Below are 8035 nucleotides of genomic sequence, written 5' to 3' on the forward strand. Positions count from 1 at the left end.
ATAAATAAAAAGAACCGCCCGCTCATATAAATACCCTAACACAAACGAGGGTTTAAGAAAAGCCATGAAAAAAATATACCCTGAGGTGTATGCGTTGGGCACCCGAGGGATATATTATAAATATATATATATATAGATATATTTTAATAAATGAAGAATATTGAATGCCATATAATAATTGGCCAAATTCGTTAATATTTTAATTTATACAAATATTTGCAATATTTATTTTCTATATATCAATATGAAAATGAAATATATCAAAGATATAAACATTATTTGGTTGATCCTGCCAGTAGTTATATGCTTGTCTCAAAGATTAAGCCATGCATGTCTAAGTACACACGCATTAAAAGTGAAACCGCAAAAGGCTCATTATATCAGTTATGGTTCCTTAGATCGTTAACAGTTACTTGGATAACTGTGGTAATTCTAGAGCTAATACATGCAATTAAAACATGAACCTTATGGGACATGTGCTTTTATTAGGCTAAAACCAAGCGATCGCAAGATCGTTATACTGCTTGAACTCTAGTAAACATGCAGATCGTTTGCTCTTGTACCGACGACAGATCTTTCAAATGTCTGCCCTATCAACTTTTGATGGTAGTATCTAGGACTACCATGGGTGCAACGGGTAACGGGGAATCAGGGTTCGATTCCGGAGAGGGAGCCTGAGAAACGGCTACCACATCTAAGGAAGGCAGCAGGCGCGTAAATTACCCACTCCCAGCTCGGGGAGGTAGTGACGAAAAATAACAATACAGGACTCATATCCGAGGCCCTGTAATTGGAATGAGTACACTTTAAATCCTTTAACAAGGACCAATTGGAGGGCAAGTCTGGTGCCAGCAGCCGCGGTAATTCCAGCTCCAATAGCGTTATTAAAGTTGTTGCGGTTTAAAACGTTCGTAGTTGAACTTGTGCTTCATACGGGTAGTACAACATACAATTGTAGTTAGTACTATACCTTTATGTATGTAAGCGTATTACCGGTGGAGTTCTTATATATGTATGTTTAAATACTTGTATTTTTTCATATGTTCCTCCTATTTAAAAACCTGCATTAGTGCTCTTAAACGAGTGTTATTGTGGGCCGGTACAATTACTTTGAACAAATTAGAGTGCTTAAAGCAGGCTTCAAATGCCTGAATATTCTGTGCATGGGATAATGAAATAAGACCTCTGTTCTGCTTTCATTGGTTTTCAGATCAAGAGGTAATGATTAATAGAAGCAGTTTGGGGGCATTAGTATTACGACGCGAGAGGTGAAATTCTTGGACCGTCGTAAGACTAACTTAAGCGAAAGCATTTGCCAAAGATGTTTTCATTAATCAAGAACGAAAGTTAGAGGTTCGAAGGCGATCAGATACCGCCCTAGTTCTAACCATAAACGATGCCAGCTAGCAATTGGGTGTAGCTACTTTTATGGCTCTCTCAGTCGCTGCCCGGGAACCCACAGCTTTTGGGCTCCGGGGGAAGGATGGTTGCCAAAGCTGAAACTTAAAGGAATTGACGGAAGGGCACCACCAGGAGTGGAGCCTGCGGCTTAATTGACTCAACACGGGAAAACTTACAGGTCCGAACATAAGTGTGTAAGACAGATTGATAGCTCTTTCTCGAATCTATGGGTGGTGGTGCATGGCCGTTCTTAGTTCGTGGAGTGATTTGTCTGGTTAATTCCGATAACGAACGAGACTCAAATATATTAAATAGATATCTTCAGGATTATGTTGTTGAAGCTTATATAGCCTTCATCATGGTAGCAGTAAAATGTTTATTGTGTTTGAATGTGTTTATATAAGTGGAGCCGTACCTGTTGGTTTGTCCCATTATAAGGATACTAGCTTCTTAAATGGACAAATTGCGTCTAGCAATAATGAGATTGAGCAATAACAGGTCTGTGATGCCCTTAGATGTCCTGGGCTGCACGCGCGCTACAATGAAAGTATCAACGTGTATTTCCTAGACCGAGAGGTCCGGGTAAACCGCTGAACCACTTTCATGCTTGGGATTGTGAACTGAAACTGTTCACATGAACTTGGAATTCCTAGTAAGTGTGAGTCATTAACTCGCATTGATTACGTCCCTGCCCTTTGTGCACACCGCCCGTCGCTACTACCGATTGAATTATTTAGTGAGGTCTCCGGACGTGATCACTGTGACGTCTTGTGTGCTACGGTTGTTTCGCAGAAGTTGACCGAACTTGATTATTTAGAGGAAGTAAAAGTCGTAACAAGGTTTCCGTAGGTGAACCTGCGGAAGGATCATTATTGAATGAATCTTATCCGTTATTAAAATATTTATTATATATAAATATATAAATAAAAATTACCCAAAAATAAAAGACATATATATTATATTGAATATATAGACCATTTGTTGTCTTCAATATAAATTGCGTGTATATTTAATTAATATACATGCGTTGCGTGATGTATTGTTCATATTAAATTATGCGCATACATTGATAAATGCAACACCTAAAATATACATTGTTGTACCTGATATACAGGTTAATGCTTTATATAATATTAAAACAATATAAATTATATTTATATTGATTATATAAAACTAAGACATTTCGCAACAATTATTTTAGGTATATCAAAAAATTAAACATATTTTATATGTTTAAATATAGACGAATGTATTGAATATAAATTGCGTGTATATTTAATTAATATACATGCGTTGCGTGATGTATTGTTCATATTAAATTATGCGCATACATTGATAAATGCAACACCTAAAATATACATTGTTGTACCTGATATACAGGTTAATGCTTTATATAATATTAAAACAATATAAATTATATTTATATTGATTATATAAAACTAAGACATTTCGCAACAATTATTTTAGGTATAAAAATAACTTTATTGAAGGAATTGATATATGCCAGTTAAATGGTGTATTTTTAATTTCTTTCAATAAAAACATAATTGACGAATTGTATATTTATATATATTTATAAAACTCTAAGCGGTGGATCACTCGGCTCATGGGTCGATGAAGAACGCAGCAAACTGTGCGTCATCGTGTGAACTGCAGGACACATGAACATCGACATTTTGAACGCATATCGCAGTCCATGCTGTTATGTACTTTAATTAATTTTATAGTGCTGCTTGGACTACATATGGTTGAGGGTTGTAAGACTATGCTAATAAAGTTGCTTATTATTATATATTTTTATAATGATATGCATATGGTATATTATTGGATATATTTATATATTCATAATATTAAATATAAAAGCAATTATCTCAAATATTTATAAAAGAAAAAATGAAGATATACAATTCTTTCTTTTTTCAATTCAAATAATACTGAGAAATGTCTAGCATAAAAAAAATTAAATTTTTTTTAACTAGAATTGTCTCTTATTTAAAGATGCGAAAATTGAAAATATATCAAATATATTGTTCTTCATAGAGATATATTGTTTATATATATATACATTGCTTTATACAACCTCAACTCATATGGGACTACCCCCTGAATTTAAGCATATTAATTAGGGGAGGAAAAGAAACTAACAAGGATTTTCTTAGTAGCGGCGAGCGAAAAGAAATCAGTTCAGCACTAAGTCACTTTGTCTATATGGCAAATGTGAGATGCAGTGTATGGAGCGTCAATATTCTAGTATGAGAAATTAACGATTTAAGTCCTTCTTAAATGAGGCCATTTACCCATAGAGGGTGCCAGGCCCGTATAACGTTAATGATTACTAGATGATGTTTCCAAAGAGTCGTGTTGCTTGATAGTGCAGCACTAAGTGGGTGGTAAACTCCATCTAAAACTAAATATAACCATGAGACCGATAGTAAACAAGTACCGTGAGGGAAAGTTGAAAAGAACTCTGAATAGAGAGTTAAATAGTACGTGAAACTGCTTAGAGGTTAAGCCCGATGAACCTGAATATCCATTATGGAAAATTCATCATTAAAGTTATAATATTTAAATAATATTATAGAAATAGTGTGCATTTTTTCCATATAAGGACATTGTAATCTATTAACATATATAATTTATCATAAAATATGACTTATAGTTTATTCAAATTATTATGCTTGCATTTTAACATAGGATAAATGTCATTAATTTGATAAAGTGTTGATAGATTAATAAGAATACAGTGCGTTAATTTTTCGGAATTATATAATGGCATAATTATCATTGATTTTTGTGTTTATTATATGCACTTGTATGATTAACAATGCGAAAGATTCAGGATACCTTCGGGACCCGTCTTGAAACACGGACCAAGGAGTCTAACATATGTGCAAGTTATTGGGATATAAACCTAATAGCGTAATTAACTTGACTATTAATGGGATTAGTTTTTTAACTATTTTATAGTTAATTAACACAATCCCGGGGCGTTCTATATAGTTATGTATAATAATATTTATATTATTTATGCCTCTAACTGGAACGTACCTTGAGCAGATATGCTGTGACCCGAAAGATGGTGAACTATACTTGATCAGGTTGAAGTCAGGGGAAACCCTGATGGAAGACCGAAACAGTTCTGACGTGCAAATCGATTGTCAGAATTGAGTATAGGGGCGAAAGACCAATCGAACCATCTAGTAGCTGGTTCCTTCCGAAGTTTCCCTCAGGATAGCTGGTGCATTTTAATGTTATATAAAATAATCTTATCTGGTAAAGCGAATGATTAGAGGCCTTAGGGTCGAAACGATCTTAACCTATTCTCAAACTTTAAATGGGTAAGAACCTTAACTTTCTTGATATGAAGTTTAAGGTTATGATATAATGTGCCCAGTGGGCCACTTTTGGTAAGCAGAACTGGCGCTGTGGGATGAACCAAACGTAATGTTACGGTGCCCAAATTAACAACTCATGCAGAAACCATGAAAGGCGTTGGTTGCTTAAAACAGCAGGACGGTGATCATGGAAGTCGAAATCCGCTAAGGAGTGTGTAACAACTCACCTGCCGAAGCAACTAGCCCTTAAAATGGATGGCGCTTAAGTTGTATACCTATACATTACCGCTAAAGTAGATGATTTATATTACTTGTAATATAAATTTTGAAACTTTAGTGAGTAGGAAGGTACAATGGTATGCGTAGAAGTGTTTGGCGTAAGCCTGCATGGAGCTGCTATTGGTACAGATCTTGGTGGTAGTAGCAAATAATCGAATGAGACCTTGGAGGACTGAAGTGGAGAAGGGTTTCGTGTGAACAGTGGTTGATCACGAGTTAGTCGGTCCTAAGTTCAAGGCGAAAGCCGAAAATTTTCAAGTAAAAATAAATATTACAATTATTGTGAAAATTATATACTTGAATAATTTTGAACGAAAGGGAATACGGTTCCAATTCCGTAACCTGTTGAGTATCCGTTTGTTATTAAATATGGGCCTCGTGCTCATCCTGGCAACAGGAACGACCATAAAGAAGCCGTCGAGAGATATCGGAAGAGTTTTCTTTTCTGTTTTATAGTCGTACTACCATGGAAGTCTTTCGCAGAGAGATATGGTAGATGGGCTAGAAGAGCATGACATATACTGTTGTGTCGATATTTTCTCCTCGGACCTTGAAAATTTATGGTGGGGATACGCAAACTTCTCAACAGGCCGTACCAATATCCGCAGCTGGTCTCCAAGGTGAAGAGTCTCTAGTCGATAGAATAATGTAGGTAAGGGAAGTCGGCAAATTAGATCCGTAACTTCGGGATAAGGATTGGCTCTGAAGATTGAGATAGTCGGGCTTGATTGGGAAACAATAATATGGTTTATGTGCTCGTTCTGGGTAAATAGAGTTATAATCATTTATGGTTGTAACTTGTTCCCCGGATAGTTTAGTTACGTATCCAATTGTGGAACTTTCTTGCTAAAATTTTTAAGAATACTAGTTGGGTCAAACCAATTAGTTCTTATTAATTATAACGATTATCAATTAACAATCAATTCAGAACTGGCACGGACTTGGGGAATCCGACTGTCTAATTAAAACAAAGCATTGTGATGGCCCTAGCGGGTGTTGACACAATGTGATTTCTGCCCAGTGCTCTGAATGTCAAAGTGAAGAAATTCAAGTAAGCGCGGGTCAACGGCGGGAGTAACTATGACTCTCTTAAGGTAGCCAAATGCCTCGTCATCTAATTAGTGACGCGCATGAATGGATTAACGAGATTCCTTCTGTCCCTATCTACTATCTAGCGAAACCACAGCCAAGGGAACGGGCTTGGAATAATTAGCGGGGAAAGAAGACCCTTTTGAGCTTGACTCTAATCTGGCAGTGTAAGGAGACATAAGAGGTGTAGAATAAGTGGGAGATATTAGACTTCGGTTTGGTATCGACAATGAAATACCACTACTCTTATTGTTTCCTTACTTACTTGATTAAATGGAACGTGTATCATTTCCTAGCCATTATACGGATATATTTATTATATCTTATGGTATTGGGTTTTGATGCAAGCTTCTTGATCAAAGTATCACGAGTTTGTTATATAATCGCAAACAAATTCTTTAATGAGAGATGCATTCATGTATTATCGATTTGAAAATTTGGTATAACTCCAATTACTCAGGTATGATCCAATTCAAGGACATTGCCAGGTAGGGAGTTTGACTGGGGCGGTACATCTCTCAAATAATAACGGAGGTGTCCCAAGGCCAGCTCAGTGCGGACAGAAACCACACATAGAGCAAAAGGGCAAATGCTGACTTGATCTCGGTGTTCAGTACACACAGGGACAGCAAAAGCTCGGCCTATCGATCCTTTTGGTTTAAAGAGTTTTTAACAAGAGGTGTCAGAAAAGTTACCATAGGGATAACTGGCTTGTGGCGGCCAAGCGTTCATAGCGACGTCGCTTTTTGATCCTTCGATGTCGGCTCTTCCTATCATTGTGAAGCAAAATTCACCAAGCGTTGGATTGTTCACCCATGCAAGGGAACGTGAGCTGGGTTTAGACCGTCGTGAGACAGGTTAGTTTTACCCTACTAATGACAAAACGTTGTTGCGACAGCATTCCTGCGTAGTACGAGAGGAACCGCAGGTACGGACCAATGGCACAATACTTGTTCGAGCGAACAGTGGTATGACGCTACGTCCGTTGGATTATGCCTGAACGCCTCTAAGGTCGTATCCGTGCTGGACTGCAATGATAAATAAGGGGCAATTTGCATTGTATGGCTTCTAAACCATTTAAAGTTTATTATTTATATTTTAAACGACAATGGATGTGATGCCAATGTAATTTGTAACATAGTAAATTGGGAGGATCTTTGATCACCTGATGCCATGCTAGTTACATATGAAAACATTATTTAATACAATGACAAAGCCTAGAATCAATTGTAAACGACTTTTGTAACGGGCAAGGTGTTGTAAGTGGTTGAGCAGCTGCCATACTGCGATCCACTGAAGCTTATCCTTTGCTTGATGATTCGAAATATAAAAAAAATGTAAATATGCATGTGTAAATATGTATATTTAGTATAAAAAATCTTTATATGCTATATCTAAGAAAGCATATAAGGATTTATCACGGGTTGTCCACGTTTCCCTACTAATTGTGGCCTACTAACTGTTTCGTCATCTTATTAGTGACGTGAAAAATGAAAATAATATTTTTCATTTATATTGTTATAAGTCTTAAACCTTAAGACGGCGGGAGTTGAATTACTTTCGTTTAGGTAGCCAAATGCCTCGTCATCTTATTAGTGACGTGAAAAATGAAAATAATATTTTTCATTTATATTGTTATAAGTCTTAAACCTTATAACGGCGGAAGATGAATTACTTTCTTTTAGGTAGCCAAATGCCTCGTCATCTTATTAGTGACGTGAAAAATGAAAATAATATTTTTCATTTATATTGTTATAAGTCTTAAACTTTAAGACGGCGGGAGTTGAATTACTTTCGCATAGGTAGCCAAATGCCTCGTCATCTTATTAGTGACGCGCATGATTCAATTCAAGAGATTCCTTCTGTCCCTATTTAAAACCTCACGGATATTAAAAATATTAAACATATATTGTTATAAGTCTTAAACCTTA

The 8035-nt window shown here is 36.2% G+C and overlaps 3 non-coding genes across 3 annotated transcripts; all 3 read left to right on the forward strand.

Annotated features, from left to right (window-relative positions):
• Positions 1–276: 276 nt before the first annotated feature.
• Positions 277–2273, forward strand: LOC138927346 (small subunit ribosomal RNA). The gene has a single exon (XR_011443862.1). It is a non-coding gene; the product is annotated as a small subunit ribosomal RNA (ribosomal RNA).
• Positions 2274–2980: 707 nt separating this feature from the next.
• Positions 2981–3159, forward strand: LOC138927345 (5.8S ribosomal RNA). Its single transcript, XR_011443861.1, has one exon. It is a non-coding gene; the product is annotated as a 5.8S ribosomal RNA (ribosomal RNA).
• Positions 3160–3477: 318 nt separating this feature from the next.
• LOC138927347 (large subunit ribosomal RNA) lies at positions 3478–7427 on the forward strand. Its single transcript, XR_011443863.1, has one exon. It is a non-coding gene; the product is annotated as a large subunit ribosomal RNA (ribosomal RNA).
• Positions 7428–8035: the final 608 nt, after the last annotated feature.

This window comes from Drosophila bipectinata, unplaced genomic scaffold, assembly GCF_030179905.1.
Source record: "Drosophila bipectinata strain 14024-0381.07 unplaced genomic scaffold, DbipHiC1v2 scaffold_222, whole genome shotgun sequence".
NCBI classification, from domain to species: domain Eukaryota; kingdom Metazoa; phylum Arthropoda; class Insecta; order Diptera; family Drosophilidae; genus Drosophila; species Drosophila bipectinata.